Source organism: Meriones unguiculatus, chromosome 11 (assembly GCF_030254825.1).
Source record: "Meriones unguiculatus strain TT.TT164.6M chromosome 11, Bangor_MerUng_6.1, whole genome shotgun sequence".
NCBI classification, from domain to species: Eukaryota; Metazoa; Chordata; class Mammalia; order Rodentia; family Muridae; genus Meriones; species Meriones unguiculatus.
The window spans coordinates 91,117,878-91,139,282 of NC_083359.1; the positions used below are offsets into that span (position 1 = coordinate 91,117,878).

At 45.7% G+C, this 21,405-nt stretch overlaps 1 protein-coding gene across 6 annotated transcripts in view; it reads right to left on the reverse strand.

Annotated features, from left to right (window-relative positions):
* Positions 1 to 21,405, reverse strand: part of Nos1ap (nitric oxide synthase 1 adaptor protein) — a 287,498-nt gene that overhangs the window by 263,729 nt on the left and 2,364 nt on the right. The gene's annotated exons all lie outside the window — the stretch shown is intronic.

Consider the following 21,405-nt stretch of genomic DNA (forward strand, 5'->3'; position numbering starts at 1 on the left):
AACTTACTAACAATTAAGAATATTAATTGGCGAGGCCACAGAGGAGGACAATGCAGCCAGTCCTCATGAGACTGGATAATCTAGGGTCAGATGGAAGGGAAGGAGGACCTCCCCTATCTGTAGACTTGGAGAAGGGCATAGAAGGAAATGAGGGAGGGAGGGTGAGACTGGGAGGGGAGGAGGGAGGGGATTACAGCTGAGATACAAAGTGAATAAATTGTAATTAATATAAAAAGTAAAAATTTAATTTAAAAAAGAATATTAATTGACATTCATCAACAAAGATTAAAGAGAATGTTCTTAGTTATATAGCAAGTTTGAGGCTAGCAGGCACTACCTGAGAGCCTTTGGTGTGGGGCTTGGGCAATGGTGGCACATGCCTTTAATCCCAGCACTCAGGGAGGAAGAGGGTGGTGGGTCTCTGTGAGTTCCAGGCCAGCCTGGTCTACAGAGAGAGTTCCAGGACAGCCAAGACTACACAGGAAAACCCTGTCTTGAAAAACCAGAAAAAAAGAAGAGGAGGAGGAGGGGAGGAGATGGAGAAGGAGGAGGTGAACACATTATTTAACACCCCCCCCAATCTCGTGAGGCAGCTTTATTACTGTTTTTGTCTGTAAAGGAGCTAAAGCTGAGGCTCAGTAGTAGATTACTTCGCTACCACGCATGGGGCACCGTGTTCAATTCCCTGTGCTTCAAAACAAATGGACGGAAGGAAGGAGAAGAAACGAGAGCTGAGCAGGTGATTGCCTGACCTCTGAACACAGGTGTCCAGGCACCAAAATCCTCCATCTTATATGTGACCCCAAGTACAGGATTTATAGATGTGTTAATGACCTGAATAGTCCCTAAAGAATTTGACAAGCGCAGGACAAATGACAATAAAACAGTCTAAATTAACCACCCATTATCACATTCTTGCCCCATCTCCCAACTTTCTCTTCCAATGCCAGATCATATATGCACAGCCCCTACGCATCTTAGCTTCCGATGTTCTAACTATGGACTTTGTGGATTACACAACAGACATTTGTTCCTCATAGTTCTGGAGGCCAGAAGGTCCAAGATCAAGACGCCAGCAGACTCGGTCTCTAGCAAAGGCTCTTCCCAGCTTGTAGATACACTCGCTCACTCACTGTATCCTCACCCCACCAAGCACACTTAGAACCTCATTACCTATCAAAAGTCCTACCTGAACGCCATGCCATCAGGCTAGGATCAGTGCTTCAGAATATGAATTTGTTGCACACACACACACACGCACACACACACACACACACACACACATAAACATTCAGTCCACAGCACCTAGCCTTAGGTCATTAATCAAGTCTCTGCTGGAAGAAGTTGCATGCCCTAACTCTGGGTTATTAGCAAGTACTTGCACTGGAATCTGGAAAACAGAAGACTAGGTGAGACTCATTTGTATGACACAAGACACCTATAAAAATTCCACAGGGAACATGAATGGAATGGACTTGTATTAACTGCTGCAGGGACTGGACGACAGGCCTACAAAAAGTGAAAGAGTCGTGTGGCTACCTGGTATTAGATTCAGCAGCGCTAGAATGGATGAAATACTTGGCCCACACTTTTGACACCCGAATCCAAGTTTGGAAGGGACCATCAATGAGACAGAGACAGGGATGTGTCCTTCTCTGCTCAACCCTAAGGCAATTGTGTGATCTCAGGTAAATTGCTACACTCATTTTCACCATTTAAAGGCAGAGTCTCAAACTGTGCAAAGGAAAAGAAAGGAAATGGCCTGGAAATATCCAGGAATCGGTCAGGTGTCCGCCTCCTGGCCAGGTCAAGCCCAATGCCTGTAGCCCCAGCTTAGACACTGAGCATGTGTGTACTAGGCCATCCATCCATCGGTGAGACTATGCTCATGGCTAGCCTTACCAAGCATGATTAAGGAATGCTTCTCTAACTCTGTTTTACAGGTTTTGTGGGCTCCAGGGGAAGAATAAATCAAGCAAGAGTTTGCCAAGTCTGACTAGGCCCACACCACCAACATTCAAATGAGACCCAGATCTGTAAAACAAGCAAACGCCGTGTTCTCTACCAACTCTTCTGCTGTCGTGTTGGGAGACTAGAGTGTTTATGGGAGACTGGGAGCACGGGGCAGGAGGATCAGATAGCCAAGCCATTTATGATGCTGTGAAGACCACATCAGAGCACCAAGGTTACTTGCAGGGTGAGGCAAAAGAGTATAAAGTCTCCCTCCCTCGGCCCCACCCATCAGCTCAGAGTCCTTTAGAACACCTGCCATGAGTGGAGTCTCTCCTGTGATAGAAACTCTGGGGTGACGGGCCACAAGGGGAGCCAGGAAGGTTACAGATGAGCCCTTTACACATCCAGAGTTCATAAGAAGTCACAGAGTAATGGAGCTCCCTGAAGGAATCTTAGACTCCATCTTCTTGGTCACCATCATCAGAAATACAGGTCTTAAAGGACAGAAAACTATGCTGTGATCTCTGTTAATGTTGGCTTATTAACTCCTTTATACTGCTTCTTTTTAAAACTTATTTATTTTTATTTCCTGTATGTTGGTGTTTGCCTGCATGTGTGTAGGAGGTGACATTACAGATAGTTGTGAGCTACCATGTGAGTGCAGGGAATCAAACCTGGGTCTTCTGGAAGAACAGCCAGTGCTCTTAACCGCTGAGCCATCTCTCTAGCCCTCTACTGCCTCTTAATTTTTTTTTCAAGAATGTGCATGTTATCTCTTCCACTACTCTGAATATAGCCCAAAAGAGATATCACATACTAAAGACATGCATACCTCACTAAGCACAAGAAAAAAAAAATTTTTTTTTGTCACCTGTTGTATGGAGAAGTCAGAAAGATCCACAGAACATCCCAACACTGCCTGTCCATATCTGCACTGCATGATCCTTGATGATAACCTCATCTCCAAGGTTACATCCCTAGCGCCCAGTGTGGGACCTGGCTTACCTCAGTACTCAGAAAGCACTGGTTGCAGGAATGGAATTCTCTTCCAAGTTAACGCATTTCCATTTGTCCTCTGATCACAGATGAGGGATAATTTTATCACGGCCATCTCTGCAGCAGCTAAATTTTAATTTTAGCCACAGGTAAAAATAATAATAATAATAATAATAACAACAACAACAACCACTATCTCAAGTAAAGGAACTGTCTTTGCTATGTACCTGTTATCGTGATAAAACACCATGACCAATGTAGCTTATAAAAGAGACTGTTAACTTGGGCTTATGGCTTCAGAGGGTCCATGATGTTGGACTGTGGTGGTCTGAATAGGTATGGCCACCACAGACTCATGTGTGCTTGGCCCATAGGGAGTGGTACTGTTAGGAGGTGTGGCCTTGTTTGAGTGGGTGTGGCCTTGCTGGAGGAAGTGTATCACCAAGGTCTCCTATGCTCAAGCTACACTCAGGGTGGCCCAGTCTCCTCCTGCTGCCTGCAAATCAAGATGTGGCTCCTTCTCCAGCACCATGTCTGTCCGCATACCACCATGCTTCCGCCATGACGATATGGACTAAACCTCTGAGTCTGTAAACCAGCCCCAATTAACTGTTATGTCTTATAAGATTTGCCTTGGTCATGGTGTCCATTCATGGCAACAGAAACCCTGACTAAGACATGGAACAAAGGCATAATGGCAGGAACAGCTGAGAACTCACATCATAACCCACAAGTAGAAGGCAAAGAAAGAAAGACACTGGGAATGGCAAAAGTCTTTTGAAACCTTAAAGCCTGCCCCCAATGGCACACCTCCTAATCCTTCCCCAAACATTTCCACCATCTGGGGACCAACTATTCAAACATGTGAGCCTATAAGGCCATTCTTCAAAACCACCATAGGAACTGTCTGAAAACTTGCAAAAGAAAAGTTGCTAGTATAGAGGGAGGAAAACGAAAGAGGAGAAAAAAGCAACAGAACGCAGGCCTCTTAGTGGAGTCATTTTACTGTAATAGTAGGTATACCTCTCCTGTGATCTTCCCTCTCATCTGACATCTCTCGCAGAGTAATGAAGCTGAATAAAGCATGCACCGGGAGTACAGAATAGGGCTTAATACACCAATCCTCCTTACTGTGTTCTACAGAAAGGCCTCCCATACTTTCTTCCCAGACTTTATGTAACTTAATACTCAATAATGCACTCATGGTCAGTGACTTTGTTCATCTTTTCCTTTTTTGCAAACAGATTCATTCAGTGCATATAGACTGAACACAAATCGCATATTAGGCACTGATACACAAATATGAATTCTTATCTTCTGGTGGGTTTTTGTTTTGTTTTGTTTTGTTTTTGACAGAACTTACTGTAGAGCCCTGTCTGTCCTGGAACTCACTCTGTAGCCCAGGCTGGCCTCTGCCTCTGCTGGGACTAAAGGCGTACACCACCATGGCACAGCTGTCATCTTTGATTACTATCCTCTTGACCAAGGAAACAAGACCACTGAGACAGAATGGGTGCTGACAGACATAGGCCAATTCATTAGGTCAACTGCCACAAACTGTTCATCAGTAAGAATCCATTCCTTGGAAACGTCACCAATTCCATGTTTGCCACCTGGTGGAGCTAATGTTTTCTGGGACTCCATCAGCCAGGCCTTTGGGTCCTGCCCTTGCTTCTACCATGGAAGAGCTGTAAGACTGCTTGGGAAATCCACCAACCCACTCCATAATTACTCCACACAAACACCAAATTATGTGCGCCTCTATTTTAAGTAAACTCACTACTTGAAACTCTGAACTTCTTAAAACAAAAGAGTGAATACACTCCAATTTACTCTGCACAAGCCCTCTTCTCTTCACAATGGTCTATTTAACAACTACTCAACAGGAAGCCTGGGGTCTGGCAGTCTAGCGTGGGTGAGGGAAGCTGGACTGGCTGAACAGCCAATCCTACTGCCTGATGCGTTAGCAGCCTTGAACAAGATCCTTACACCTCTCTCTATCCAAGTCCCAAGTCCCCCATCTATAAATAATGGGGTTGACTCAGAACCTGAAACTTAGAATAAAGCTCTGAGGTCTCCTCAGTGAATCTCTTCTATTTCTCTGGGATTCCGACTCTTCTCATGTTCTCTGTAAACCATGGCCCCTTGACCCAGTGAAGCCTGCCTCCATCAACATGCCCACACACTAGATCAATCAGAGCAAACAGCCGGCAGGACTGCTGAACCCCATGGGCTCCTGAGCTGTATAAAGTGCCTTCTGTGAGCTGTGGAAGGAGGGCACATGAATCAAACAGAAAAAGGAAGTCCAAGCAGGCAGAACGGACTTACAAAATGTCTTATGTAAATATTTGCATCTTTTGCTGCTTCAACAACAGGCAACAAAACAAAACTTAAAACCTCAAACAATGATTTGCCACACTATGGGGAAATTTTTAAAACGTGACACGCCAATATTCATTTGGAGTCTTCTGCATCCCAACAAAGATGTTAATGAAGCAACAAAGCGAAACTAAAAACTAAGACAACATTCAAAAAATGTTGAATGTGACAAGGTGTTAGCTCAACCCCCAAATTACAAGCAAATCACCAGCAGCCAGTGTGATACTGCTGTCTGTGTGAGATGAAGAAATGGCCAGGAGGCCTGGGATGCAGCACAGTGGGAGAGTACTTGCCTGGCATGGCTCTGGGCCCATTACCAGCACTATTCAAAACAATAATAATAATAAGGTAAAGGAAAAAACAAAGTGATGAGCCACATGAAGATTTGGGTGAACCCCAAAAGAATCAACAGAGGGAACTGGAAAGCTATAGCTATCTGCACACAGAAATGCAGGGACCCACAGTATGGCCTGAAGGGCTGGAGTGTCCACCCATTGGAGCCCTCAGAACCAAGTCCTTCGGACAGAACACCATTCTGAGGAGAAATGGCTAGTAACAGAATCAGAAGTGAGCAGCCAGGCGACAGTAAGGAAAGACAAAGTAGACACAGATAAATGTGAGAGATGGACTAAGAAAGCAGGGCCACCATTTTGTTCTCTTTCCCAAGATGGTGAGCCCAGGGCAGCGGTTCTCAACCTGTGGGTCAAAACCACTCTGAGAAATCGGACAACACTTTCACAGCTCTCAGCTAAGAACATGTGCCTATCAGGAATTTATATTACGATTCATTACAGTAGCAAAATAACAGTTATGAAACAGCAATGAAAATAACTTGATGGTTCAGGTCCTACCACATGAGGAGCTGTAAAAGGTCACAGCTGAGAACCACTGGCTCAGGGCCTTATACATACCAGACAAATGAGCTCCAGCCCCAGACCAACAGCTTTATAATGAACATGAAAAAGATAAAAAGAATCTTGGTAAAGTTTAGAAAAATCACCAAACCAAGACCTCTTCTTCAGTGTGTATAAGTGTGTTTTGCCTGCATCTATGCCTATGAATTGTGTGTATTCAGTGTCCATGTCAGGCAGAAGAGGGCATCAGAAGCCATGGACCCGGGGTTAAAGGTGGTTGTGAGATGTGAGGCGGGTGCTGGGAACCAAACCCAGGTCCTCTGCAAGAGCAACAACTTAATTACTCAGTCATTTCTGCAGCACTCAAGACTCTTTAAAAAAAAAAAAAAAAAAACTCATAAAAACTAGCTACATAAATATTAACAGGAAAGCAACAAATCTATAACTATTTCTATAAGGAAAAGATAAGCCAAGGGATGAAATTATATCTCCAGCAATGTGACAATGAAAGCATGCCAGGAAGGCATTTTAGAAAGCACATGAAATATAACATATTTTAAAACAGCCTATAAATATTTTAAACTATGCAAGGCTTGGAAGAAAAAAAAAAACATAAATTAGAATCAGGAAAATTCACAAGCAAAATGACAGATTTCAAAAAAAATAAATGGAAGTTGGAAAAGTTAGTTTAGAAATAAAAACTAAGACCTAAGTTATGAAACCCTGAGTTTGATACCCAGTAGTGGGGGAAAGGGGTCAAGGAGATGAATATTACAGTAAAAGGAATGAAAGAAAAAAATCAAACCTAACAGACATCTGAAACATGGGGGAAATTTTAACGAAAATTATAGGAAGAGATGAAGAGATTTTAAAATGGCCAACGTTGAAGATAAGTGAAGGACCAACACATGGACAAGAGACATCCCTAAGGAACAAAACTGAAGCAAAGGACAAAACTTCCCAGTGATTTGAGAAAGCTTTCCAAAAAATAAAAACCAGAAGGATTTGAAACTTCACGTAGAAAAGAGCACGCTGCACTGGCTCTACAGCTCAGCGGTACAGCCTTACCAAACCCGTGCCAGCGTCTAAGCTTCCTCTCCATCGTGGGAACGGGAGGCACACACTGTACATCTGGGGTACCAGCTAAAACTGTCTCAAGGTACTCTCTAGGACTGAGTGTGGTGGTGCACACCTGAAATTCCAGCACTTGAGAAGGTCGGGAGTTCAAGGCTAGCCTTGGTTACATAGCAAGTGTAGGCCAGCCTGAGCTACATGAGACTCCATTTCACCTCTGGTAAAAGTAATGCTCTTTAAAGGACCATCCTGTCAGTGCCTTTTTTCCCCCCGAAAGCTCGTGAATTATAAGGAAAAGTTTTGACAAAGTCTTATTCTTCCTTCTATAATTAAATCAGAAATCTTTTCTATATAAATCTTTAATTTTTTTTTAACTTTGTTTGTGTGCTAAGAAGATCCATTCTAAAATACTATCTTCTCATTGCATAACGGGGCCTGGTAGGAGAAAGACTGGCCAACTGGGGATCCTTTAAAGGGCCAGACACACAAAATAAATCATACTACAAAGCTTTACCAACTGAAGAGGAAGAAACACGAAGGAAAATGTAAAATAAAAGATTTTACATCCAGTGGTTTTGACCTTTCAGAGACAAAAGCTTAATAATATGCAGAAAAATAAAAGGATTATTATCCCCATAAGCCCTTCTTATGGCTACCAGAGAAGAACTCTACATGAGCAAAATGACCAAACACAGACCAGGTTTTAGTAACATTAAGTACATAATTGCTGAAGAATTAAATGAAGGTTAAAAAGGAGACTTTTTTTTTTTTTAATGTGGTCCTGGGGAAATGGCTGGGCAAGCACTGTGCCACCACAACTCATTACAAAGTCAGTGGCTTACAACATTAAGAATTCATTCTTTTTCCCTCCCACAGGTCAGAAATCCAAAACCAATTTTACCTGACCAACCCCAAGGTGTTGGCAGGCTGTGTTACCTGAAGGTGCTCCGGGGAGGGTCCGCTTCTTGCCTCTCCTCCTGCAACTTCACTTGTAACAGAACCACCCCAACCTCGGTCTCCATGGTTACACTTCTTTCTGTGTATAATCTCCCTCTGTCTTCCTTGTGAGGACAACTAGGAGCTATTTAAGGCCCACCCAGATAATTGGGGGGAGGGAGGGCAGCCTCCCTTTCTCCAGACCCTCAACACAATCACGGACGCAAAGTCTGTTGCCACGCACAGTAACAGGCACTGGTTCCAGAGTAGAGAGTGGAGGCCTGTTTAAAGGGCCGCTATCCAGCCCTTTGTTCATAATGGCAAGACTTGCTAGTTTTCCACGTACTGTAACACACACGTGAGACAAACTTTTCATAAGCAGTATTCAGCTCACACACAGTCTTGGGTGTTTCCGTCGCAGTAATTTGGCCTTGCCGCTTTGGGGCCTGGAACAAGCATGAATTATCCCAGAAAGGCCAGAACGTGAGTAAAGCTGAGTGCTCATATCACCTTCAGGATATGAACGTGAGACAGAGCACACAGAGTCCCAGAGGACCCTCCGAGGGCATTACTCCAATCCCTGAAACGCGTCCCACGAGGCCCCACTTATTTATGCTTTTCTCTAATGCATTATGCTTAGTTATGTGTACATGCGTGTCTGTGAATGTGTGCCACGTGAGTGCAGTGCCCTCAGAGGCCAGGAAAAGGTGTCAGGTCTTTGAAGCGGTAGATACAGGTGGTTGAGAGCCACTCAGCATGAGTGCTGGGAAGTGAACTCGGCGCCCTCTTCCGTGCTCTTAGTCACGGAAACTGGCTTGAAACGCATTCTGAAGTCTAGGATGACCCTGAACTTTGATCCTCCTGCCTTTCCTTCCCATGGATTAGAATTAGTTGTGGAACAGCACTCCAAGTGAGGTTCCGTTTTTGAAAGGTTTCACGGCTTCCCATAAGCACCACTCTGCGTGATCTTGTGTTGGATGTCTCCCTCAGCCGCCCACTACTTCATCTTTTGAGACAGGGAGATCTCTCTCTAAACCTGGAGCTCACTAGTTCCACCAGATCACCTGGCCCGCAGGCTCCAAGGAGTCTCTGCCTCCCCAGCATCTGGTTTTTTCACATGGTCCAACCTCAGGTCCTCACACTTATACGGGCAGACATTTTATCAACTGAGCCAGCTCCCCAGCCTGACTGTTGGAACAGTGGGTTTTAGGGAGCCATTCTGCAGACCCCAATAATATATGGCAGACCCCAATAATAATCATTCTTTGGTATTTATCGCTGTTACTCTTGAATTATGTGTACGTGTGTGAGTGTGGCCACGTGCATATTAGTGTGTAGATGCACATTACATCAGATGCACAGAATCGAGACGAGAGTGGCAGGTCCCCCGGGGCGGGAGTTATAGACAGTGGGGTGCCACAGACTAAACTTGGGTCTTCTACCAGAGCAGAATCCACTCTTAACCGCTGAGCCATCTCTCCATCTCAACAATGCTCTTTTCTTCTTTTCTTCTGGATGGTACTAGAGACTGAACCTGGGGCTTCCGACCTGCTAAGTCCTCACTCTTCCACTGAACTCTACACCATATGCCAAGTCTGTACATCTGTCCTTTCTATCTTTCTTTCTTCCTTCCTTTCTTCTTTACTTCCTTCCTTCCTTCGTTCATTTTTTAGACTGAGTCTCACTAAATTTCCCAGACTGCCCTTAAACTTACAATCCTCCAACCTCAGCCTTCAGATTTGCTGGGATTACAGGCCTACACCACAAGGTTCAGCATATGATCACTTTTTAAATGGCAGAAGATAGGTGGCACGTGCAAAAAAAAAAAAAGTATTCAAACTGTTTTCAGTAATCATAACTGATACTGATGTTAGTATCATTAGTCTGAGAGTGATAATTATGTGTTACAGGAAAAAGCAAATGGGTGATTATGGGATATTCAATTGTTACTTCCTCCTATGTGCACAAAAACTAGGATTCTTGGTGTGAAAGAAGGAACCAGTAAAGAAGAAAAAGAGTATCAAATTTCTAGACTCAAATTCTATCTGGAAGCATCAGTGTCTACTCACTAATGCCCTTCTTAGCACATGCATTTCTTTGTCATTTCCTAGCTTCACCTCTGAGGACTGCGGCTATGTACTAAAAATGAGCATCCCTGGTGCCCAAGATGGTGCTTCTGCACTACTGTTTTAAGAGATACCAGGTCTTCCTAGAGAAATGGGTGGTTCTGGGGTGGAGACAAAAAAAGGCGTACAAAGTCTACGGGAAGCAAAAGGAAAAAGAGGAACAAGAGAGAACAGATAATAGGGAGAGAGGAAAATCCTCCAGCCCAGCAGATCAGTTCCTAGACTATGTAGTTACAAATGCAAACAAAGGCATGAGAAAGGGCTTAGACTGGATCCCTGGCATTAATAAAAATTAAATTAAATTTTAGAAATCAAGGCTGGCATTATCCCAAGAGAAAAGGGAGTATCACTCAACCCTGGATATATAGGCACAGACCCAGAGCAGGGAGGGATCATACCCCGGGGGCTACGGCAGGAGGATTCCAAGTTGGAGGCCAGCATGAGCTGTCTATATTGTGAGACATCAATCAATCAATCAATCAATAACATGTTTTTAAAAGGTAATTGCTCCCAGTGTCTAATCAAGACTGCAGAAGAGAGCTTTGACCTAGAGACTCTGCAGACTGATTCCCACCAGGAATCACTACACAATGAACACACCAAGCCTCCCTGGCCTGCTGCCATTACACATTCCCAAACAACATGCCATCCCTCTCCCAACCAGCACCCCCATACCTGCAGGGAGATAAGGGCTGAATTCATAACCACTGAGAATATCCAGGATCTCATGCAATTATGTATCCCATTGTAAATTCATAAAAAGGCCACTCTGGACTAATAAATCAGGTTTGACAAGCTGAAGAACCCAGGTCTGCCCATAAATGCCCCTATTCTGTGCACATGCACACCAGCAGCTATCTAGATGCATGCTGTAATCACCCTGGAACCTTTCTAAAAAGTATAATGTGAGCCCCACACCCAGGAGGAGCAGGAAATAAGCAGCCCCGGGTGCAAGGGGATCCATATTTTGTAAGTTCCCTAGATGATCATAAGGTTCAGTTAGACTGTAAACACTGTCATACAAAAGTCCATTTCTGGAGTGATAAGGATAAGGGCAAGGCTTTTGAACTGTGGGCTACAAATGCCATCACTTAAGGTCAAGACCTTGCCTCTGGGGCAGCCCCTGGGGGTGGCAAGCACGCACAGGCCTCTTTTTGCTTGAACTTGTCAGAATTCAAGATGCTATCTAGAATTTTTTTTTTTAACTTTTCCTTTCTGTGGAATTTGACCCAATGGAGTTCTGTTGCTTTTCAAAATTCCCCTTTTGGCTCTTATAGGGAAATACTGAAGACTAAGACGCACACATGGATACACACACACACACAGAGACACACAAAACACAGACACAAACATGCATACGTGCACACACACACAAACATGCACACATACACACACACACATACACACACCATGAAGCAATAAACGGTATAAATATTTGAGAACTTAAGAGAAGCCATTCAGCCTGCATGAATTTTTGCGAGAGCCACATGTTGACCAAGAGCTAGAGGAAGAAATACCACACATCTTTCCCCTCACTAAGGGCACTTTACACAGCCCAGGGACCCGGGCTGTGAGCACTGTGCAGCCTTGCTGGGCTCTGGCTGTTTGCTCTAATTGATCTGTCAGCCAGGCTGTGGGTGTGAAGCTATGTGGATGTCACTTGACCAGGGCCAGGGCACATGGTCTGCAGAGAACACAGAGAGAATCAGAGTACCCCAGAGAGGGACCTCAGAGCCTCACTCTAAGATTGAGATACTGACTCGACTCCATTATTTATGATCAGGGGAGTGGGGTTCAAAGGGGTGGAAGGGACTTATTCAAGGCTATAGATGCAACAAGGGTTAGGATGGGTTCTGCAGCCAATGCAGAACGCCCCCCTGTCCCCACTGTAGCCCTCAGCCCCGGCTCCCTGCTAAAAGTTCTTATTACGGAAGGAAAACATAAACTGGGGACTCGGGACACTACAGCTTTCCAGGTGACACATCCAAGGCTCCGAGGCTCCTCACTTAGAAGAGGTGAGTCAGTAGCCTCCAGTGTGTGCTTCTGGCATATTTTTAATGGAAAGCAATTTCCAGCTTCTGCTGGAGAAGGGAAATAAAGAATCAGTAAGAGGCATCACATCACTGTCACAAGATGTCTGACACCTCCAGATCTCTAAGGATATTGGTTTCGCTCCAAAAAAGCAGGAGCCTCCCTAAACCTCAGCCACCTCTGTGTGTCTCTGCAGCTGCCACATGCCATTGCTGCGGGAAGCATAAAAGTGGAACCATTTCTACAGGCCGATGCTACTCAAGTACACAAGGACATCTAAGACTATCAACCAGATGCTAAAGTGGCAATTCAGAGAGGAACACACGTACAGATGGAGGAAAGAGAGAAACCAGTAGTTGATAGGCTGAACCTCAGCAGCTGAGGCCTCCAACGACAAAGCTGGCTTCAGATCACAAGCCTGCTCACCTTTAGAAGACAAGTGGGAGCCTCACCATAGAAAGCCTCAACCCCTGCCAAGGGAAGAAAGCCTGGGAGCAAGAGTCTAACATCACATCCTCTCCAGAAACCATTTTTGTAAAGTACAATCAATCCATCTTCAACAACTGGGCTGGGCACAGGAGGCAAAGCTAGTACACTGCAGATGAGCCATGCTGGGTAGCCGTGGAGATGGCTCTGTGGTCGAGAACAGTAACTCAGCTGGGCATGGTGGTGCACCCTGATCCCAGCACTCCAGAGGCAGAGGCAGGCAGATCTCTGAGTTCAAGGCCAGCCAGCTCTAAAGAGTGAGCTCCAGGACAGCCAGAGCTACACAGAGAAACCCTTTCTCTAAAAACAACAAAAGAACACTGACTGCTCTTCCAGAGGACCCAGGTTCTATTCACAGCACCTACACAGGAGCTCACAACTAGGGAACCAGCTCCCTCTTCAAAATTCCACAGGCACCAGGCGTGCACAGACATAATGCCCATACACAGAAATTTTAAATTACATTTAAAAAAAAAGAAGAGGCATGCTGAGGATTCCACTCCTGACAAAGGTACCCAAGAAAAACGCGCTGAGAATTCAATGATACCAACCCCATTCACTCTTCTGCCTGTTCAACAGCCGAATTGGATATATCTAATACACCGAGAACTGTTCTATGCAATGGGAAGGCACCATTTGGGGTAAAGCAGGGTATAAAAGCAAAAACAACTGCTGAGTCAAAATCCTCAGGTGCCAGTGGATAGCTCGGCAGGCAAAATGGTTGCCATGCAAACCTGACGACTGAGTTCACTCCCCAGATCCCATGCAGAAGTGGAAGGAAAGAACCACTTCCACAACATCGTCCTCCTCACCCCAAGAACCAAAAAAATCATCTCAGCACAAATGCGGAAAGATAAAGCAGACCACAGTCTCAAGGTGACGGCTCCACTGGAAACACCTCACTCCTTATGAAAACCCCTGACACTAATGAAAAATACAAAGTGTCAGCAGAGAATCAAAAGACAAGTCACAGTGCCCCAGGCTAGCCCATGCTATGAATTAAAATCTTCAGGATTACTCAGCTGTATTTGTCAGTTTGGTGTCAGTTACAAAATATCTGAGATAATCGACTGTTTGTTTCTTTTTTTTTAAATGATGCTTTCTTTTGACTCTTGGTTTCAGGGGTTTTGAGAGGAGGTGAGGAGATGAATGAAGGCACACTTGCCTCGCACACCACAGAACAGAATCCACACACGCCTGCTGTATCAGTTTAACATGCATAGGCTGCTAATAGCGTCTTTGTTCTGACTCTCCAGTTCAGGGGCACCTGGAGAAGCACGGGGTGGGTGCCTGTGGGCACTCACCAGACTCGGTGACCCAAAAGCCCAGAGGTGCAGAAATTGAGGAAAAGGTACCAAGGATGGTAACAAAAGAGACAAAGACATCACAAGTCTTAAAGTCACGTCTGAGCTCTTGACCAGAGGAGTGGGAGGAGATGGCCGACTGCCCTGACCGCTCCCTGTAAGGCCAGCCAGCTGGAGGCAGGATGTGAAGACAGTGTCTCCCCTGCCACCTTCATGACTGCCAGCCCCTGAACAAAGCACCACTCAAGACGTGTTCCTGCCTCTGCTCGCTGGCGATCGCAGGACAGGCATCCGAAGCTCTTCCTTCTGGTCGCAGCTTCGGTCCGTAGTCAACTGGTCAGCTGATCAGCTGTTGCTCAGGGTCTGCACGGGCACAGTGCAGGTGGCACCTCATCCGGCCAGGAAACAGAGAGAGAAAGGGAGTAAGGAGCCAGCGTTCCCATATCACCTTCATGGTCACCTTTTCTGGTACTCGTTCTTCCAGTAGACCGGATCTCCAAGAGGTCCCACCACCTCTCTGTAGTGACACGGGTCAGAGACAAGCCTTCAACACATGGACCTTTTGAGGACCCAAAGCCCAAACCGTACCACCAGCCATCAGTAGTTTTCCCTCTTGCTTCATGTACCTGCCCAGAGATTCCAACGAGCAGTACGTCTGAGAAATACTGCTCTAAAGCCATGGCTCAAGCCCTCGATCAGAACAGCCCAGAGAACTTTAAACAGTCTGTCCACGCTATTTCAGCAAGCCTGAGCCTGAGGGCTTTATTCTCTATTTTTTAATTTCTGATTATTCTGCTGTAAGGCCAACAATTGAGAACAGCTGCTTTATTGATCAAAGGCATCTACAGGCAAAACTCCCTTCATTTGTCAAAAACTGCAAAACTCCTGACCCCAAGGAAGGCGCCTCATTCAAGTGACCTTGAAGACGAAGGCAAAGCTGCCACCAGACACTGGCTATGGGGTGCCCAGAGTGTGTGTTTACTGCCAAATTAAGAGGAGAAAATCCACACACATCAGAGAGCCGCCTTGAAAATGTGGTTCCAGTTCAGGCTGTGTGTGCTTATGGGAAACAGCAGAGGATGAGATAATACGTTAGCTGTCATTGGCCCACGAGAGACATTAATCTTCCACTTAAAAAAAAAAAAAAAAGAAAGAAGTAAGCGCTTCCACATGGGTCATGTGTCTTCCATCCAGAGACCAGAGCAAAAGAGTTTACAGTGAAAATGGGCAAAAGGGTACACCCAGGTACGTGCCATAAGGTAGACATATTCATCGCGGACACTTTCTCGGTACCGTGCCCATCCTCTCTTCTCCCAAACAGACACACGCAGGCTAACAGAAATCAGTCCATTCTCAAATCACTGTGCTTGGCGGGATGTGCTCTCTTCTCGACTAACAGGCCAACAGACCCTTGGGCGTGAGGATCCCATCTCCTTCAACACTCGAGGCTGTCATTTGAACTAGTCGCTGTCCCCTCCCGAGGGGGTGGCTCCAAGAATAAGTGGGGGTAGGGGCCAGGGAGATGGCTTAGCAGCGAAAAGTGGTTGCTTGTAGCACCAGCTTGGCAACATGAGTCTAACTCCCAGAACTGATATAAAAAGCCAGGCTTGGTGACACACATCTCTAATCCCGGCACTCCTACAGAGAGATGGGAGGTAAAGGCAAGGAGAACCAGCCGGAAGTTCATGGGCCAGCTAACCTGGAGTATGCTATCAAGGCAGAAACAAGGGTAGAAGGCAAGAACCAATTCCCAAAAGTTATCGGATGCACAGACAGAGTATGTGCATAGATGTGCTCAAGCGCAATCAAGCAAGTACACACCACACATATACACACATACACATGCACACAGAGAATTAATTTTAAAAGTCAGACTAAGTGGGTCATAGCCACTGCCCTACGTTCTCAGATGACACCCAAATCCTACCACAGAAAATCATCTGGGTTACAGGCATGGGTATATGGGGATTTAGCTTTCTGTGGGCACAGAACTTGCTAGACGCGCCTTTTTAAACAACTCTAAAGCCAGCTGTTCTGATGTTTAAAAGTAAACACGGTGCTGAGCATAAAAACCGAAAAGGGAAATGTAAGCATCGCAAGGTATTAATTAATCCCGTGCTGCAAAATTCCTTCTGCTTAGATTAGCTCTGCTTAAAAAAATATTTACCCAAGAAACTCAAAGGCAAGTGAAGACAACGCGCCATACTTAAGATGCTGTGATTTTTTTAATCATAACAGGGATTAAAAGCCTGGAACAAATGTGATGGGGGCTTACACCAGAACCTGGTTAACCCTTCTCCGCCCCCTTCCAAGAAAGCTGACAGTTATTTTAAGCCCACACAGCAGTCTCGCGGTCTGATTTGCAACTTGTGGAATCCGGGTCATTCCAGAGCTGGGTTTTTGTTTTGTTTTTTTTTTTTTTTAAGTAGGCATGTATGATGAAGATAATGCATTACCAAACCTCACATTTAGAAAAGACAACTGTGCGTGGCTATTCTGTGGCTTAAACCATGCACGGACTAAAGAAATGAAACAAGCTGCAAACTGTAGAATTTAGTTTAATGGAAACAGCACTGGACTCTATGCCACTGCGCTGGGCATTTACGGGGACAGTTCCCTTCCCCTCACACCTACCTTATGGCGTGTATAGTACGTGGAACCTCCCTTCCAGATGAGAGATGTTAAGGAATTCATACAAGGTCACATAACAAGTAAGGGACAGAGCCAGGGTTTGAAGCCAAACACAGTGTGGGCTCTTGACTCTAAGCTTAGGCACTCTTGCCATACAAATTTATATGACATAAAATAACAAAGTAAAGAAAATAAATAGTGAGGTGGAGGAGGGAGAGCCATCCATTAAAAGAAACATACATAAAGAACAATTAGTAAATGACAGTTACCTATTCCTGAAGTTAAACATGTGTTCTAATTGAAACTCTAATCCACCCCACATCAATCATAGGGGTTTCATTTCATCCGAGGGGAAAAAAAGCTGACTGGGCAGTAGCACGGTGTAAACTGGGGTGAGAGGAATGTCAGACAGCATGACAGAGGGGTGCCTCAAGAACTGGGGACCAAGGACTGCAGGAGAAGGAGGAGCAGTGGGTAGGAGACAGGCACCAACACAGCATCTCCCACACAGGGGTGGCCAGGGAGGACCCTGGCAGTCCTCAGAGGGAACAGCTAAGAAATTACATTCATTCATTCATTCATTCATTCATTTATTCATTCATTCATTCCAGTTTTATGCATGCAACACGTTTCATGCATCACCGTTGAGGACACAGGGGCAGAGGGATGCAAACCCAGGCAAAGGCGTTATGGAGACTAAAATGTGGCCAGGACAAGCAGCCCTCGCCCTGGGCACGGGTCCTGAGCTTCCAGAGAAGAGAGCCGAGAAGCACGTATTCATAATCATTGCTTTCTCTTTCTTGCCTTTGGGTGCACGTGTGACCAGTCCCCTCAAGCTCCTGCCACCATGTATTCACCATGTACATACCCTTACAGAGGGCACCAACCCCTGGTCCCCACATGCACCCAAATATACACACCACACCCCCCCAAAAAAAGAAAGGAAGGAAGGTAGGTAGAGAGAAAGAGGAAGTTCTTCTCCCCCCCCCCAAAAAAAAAAGGGAAAAAGAAAAGTATCTGAAATCAAGTTTTCAGTGTAGGGCAGGAAAAAAAAAAAAAAAAGCATGTTTCTTGGGCATCAAGTATAATAATAGCTAAAAGGTCTCCAAGAAGCTACAGGCAACATCCAGGTGACAAGTGTGAAGAGGGGGTGGGTAATTACAGCCAGTGACAGCACTGAATGTTCTCGTTTCCGAAGCACCATGATGAATAAGCAATAACAAACAGTAAGTTGAGTCTAATTAGGGTCCTATATATATATGTGATGGGCCATCATTACACATGGCTGCACAATTTTGATCACTAAAAAGGACTAAGATGTTTTGGGCAAATGAACCATAACCAAATGCCATTAAGTCATGAAATTTACACTAAGGTAGAAACAGATTTATCCATCAAATCCCAGGACAATCTGGCTCATCTGCTTTTATAAGAACGATGAAACTCTACGCATCAGAATGATCTCTCACCCTAAAATCAATTTTGCAACTTGACTTTGATGCTCCCTCACTAAGAAGGAGGGATTGGGAAACTGGGTGACAGCTCCATTGGTAAAGTGTTTGTCACATAAGCATAAAGAGCTGATCCCCGGGACCCCTATAAAAGAGCCAGGAATTGCGACACAAGCTTGTAATCCCGGGGCTGAGAAGGCAGAGACAAAAGATTGCTGAGCCTGCCCATTAGTCAACCTGGCCTGCCTACTGGATGACTCAAAACTACGAGGTAGAGGGTTGGAAAGATGGCTCATCTGTTAAGAACAGACGTTCTCTGGCAGGGAACTCGGATTCAGTTCCCAGCGCCCACATGGCAACTGTCTATAACTCCGGAAGATTCAATGCCCTCTTCTGGCCTCTCCTGGCACTGCATGTATGTGTTTCACAGACACACACACACAACTAAAATAAATCTTAAAAAAAAAAAAGCGAACAATGCCTGAGGGACAGCACTCTGGATTGACACGTATGTATATGCACATGGCGCACATCAAAAGAAGTGGAATCTATTTCTATCCCCTACAGTCTGTTATGATCGACAGAACGTAGCCGAAGAGAGGCCGTAGAGCTCACAAGGCCACGCCTTCACAGTATCCTCCCTCTCACAACACCCCCTCTGGAAAGCCAACTACCAAACAAAAGACCCACCGTGCCACGAAGAACTATATACCAGATACTATACCACAGCCACGCAGTGGATCAATAAAGCACAAACTATGTAAGCGAAGGGGCTTTCCATCTGGTCACCAAAAGAGATTAGCCCAACAGAATGTTCACCGTGGGCACCAGAAGAACAGCCCAGCCAAGCCCTGCCCGTGTATTTCGCTCAGGCTGAGTCTTAAGGTTGTTTGTTAGACAGCAGCAGATAACCGTGTCCAGAGGTTAGTGGTAGTTCTGTTATTATATGGTTATGAACCTTGGGTCAAGACTTCCCCTCCGGAACTCAATTTCCATCCATAAAGCGAGTCTACACTAGATAGCTGAGGTGCCTTTCAGTTCTGCCAACCTGAGCATTGTCCAGACAGTGTTTGCCAGGAGTATAGAAGGAGCAACTATTTCAGGTGTAGGTAAGGCAGCCACAGACCAGAGGTTAAATGCCCTGGAGGGTGGCGAGCAAAGGCAACCGAGGCTAGAAAAACGTAGGGTACATAAGTGTTCAATAAATATGTATGGTTTGGAAAGGGAAGGTCCCCCACAGGCTCGTGTACTGAAATCTTCATCCCCAGCTGGTGGCGCTGCTTTGGGGGTTGGCAGAAACTTCAAGAAGTGGGTTCTAGCTGGAGAAAGGAAACAAGGAGGACGTGCCTTTTAGAGTTGTGTCTGGTCCCCAGCCTCCTCACCACCACCTTCTCTGCTTCCTGTATGCCTAAAGATGGATGACTTCCGCCACATGTCCCCACCATCCCGATGGGCAGTACGGAGCTCTCCACCGAATGGTGCGTCTGCTTCTGTGGGCAGGTGAACACCTCCTGTTAGCAGCATGTCAGGTGCGTGAGCCATCCTGGAGGGCCACCAGAACCACCAGCTGGAGCCCTGGACTGAAACCTCTGAATCCATGAGCTGAAAGAAACCTTCCCTTCTTTAAGTCGTATGAATAGGGCGTTCCATCTCAGTGACCAAGCCTGACTGATACAAAATATTTTCCATTATCTGATGCTTGCAAGCTCTTTGAGTCTCATCTTGCTTTGCAAGTTCTTCTCCTGAAAAACAGACAACACTAATGTACCTATTTCTACAAAAAAAAAAGTCTTTGTGAAAGTGCCATGCAAAGCAATAATCATCAGCATACAGTGAAGACACTGAAAGAAATTTCAGAATATATAAGCATTAGGAGGATGTTAAGAGTTTGAATGTTAAGAGTCTGAAGTCAAGCACTTAAGCTAGTGTTGTCAACCTGGCAGTAAGGACCATGGAAGGCCTCAGCCTCCCCGAGCCTATAGCCTACTTCATACAGACGTATGGAGACATGTCTGGTAGAAAAGTAGTGACTTAGATGAGGCCTCGCAGGTGAAAACATATAGACTGGGTGTCACTGTCACATGCATTTGGGGTGGGGTGCAGGCAGGAACCCAGGGTTCTCAGGTACCCAGATCCTCCTCCATCCATTTCCTGGGTCCTGGGAGTGCAGGCAGGCACCACCACACTGGGATCGGTGGTGCTGAGAATGTAACCCAGGGCTGGATGCAAGCTAGGCAAGGCACTCTACCAACTGAGATCCCGGAAGGTATGTGCGTTTCTTAAGTACACAGAAGTTCAGCCAGGGACACGCCTTCCCACCTAACCCGTCCCTGTGGAGCTCTGAAAAACCAGAGGCATGCATCCAGAGAATCACTCCATCCGGTCTTGCTTCTGAAAAACTGCCAGCCCTTGGAAGAGGAAATCTTGGGCTCATTTTCTAAGGTACCTAACAAGGCAACGATGCATTTGCATCTCACAGTCTTGTGTTTTTCCAAAACAAGGAGCAAGTGCCTGTGGCTTTAACCCTGAAATCCCCATAGTGGCACATTCCTAGGGTCAGACACTGCTCATCAGAGGTGGAAGCTAGCTATAGAAGGCATTTACAGGGGTGCAGGGGTGGGGGGATGGGTGTCACACACAGGGAGATGAGCTCTTGCCTCCACCTCTGCACAGGTCTTGGCTGACAGAGGATCTGAATATGGCAGCATCTGCTACCAAGAGCAAGAAGTCAGAACCCAGTCCATAAAGTCGGCCTTTGCCTACGGAAGCTCTTGTCCCTTCTTTACTGCACCCTGCTCGACGCTGACCGCCACCCCACCGCTGGCCCACTCTGCTTCACACCTGCACAGGGAACACAACTCAGACCAGCCCTGCCTCCTCCTCCTATTGACCACCACTGTCTGTGAATCCAGAGAGTTACTATAGAAACTGCACCACGCAGCCCCCAGGCATTTGCTCAGAAAAGAAATTACATGTTTAGTACTACAGGGGAAAAAAAAAAAAGAGTGGGATCCAGGAAGTTGGAGGCAAGCCTCAAGCACAACATTTCCTGAGGTCTGCAATCACCTTCGTCAGGTCACCTGAATGCCCATTAAAGGTACATACACATTTCCCCCTAAATACATCAAGCTTCTACTGGTTATAGAAGAATTGGACTATTTTGTCCAAAACTATCATTTGGTTG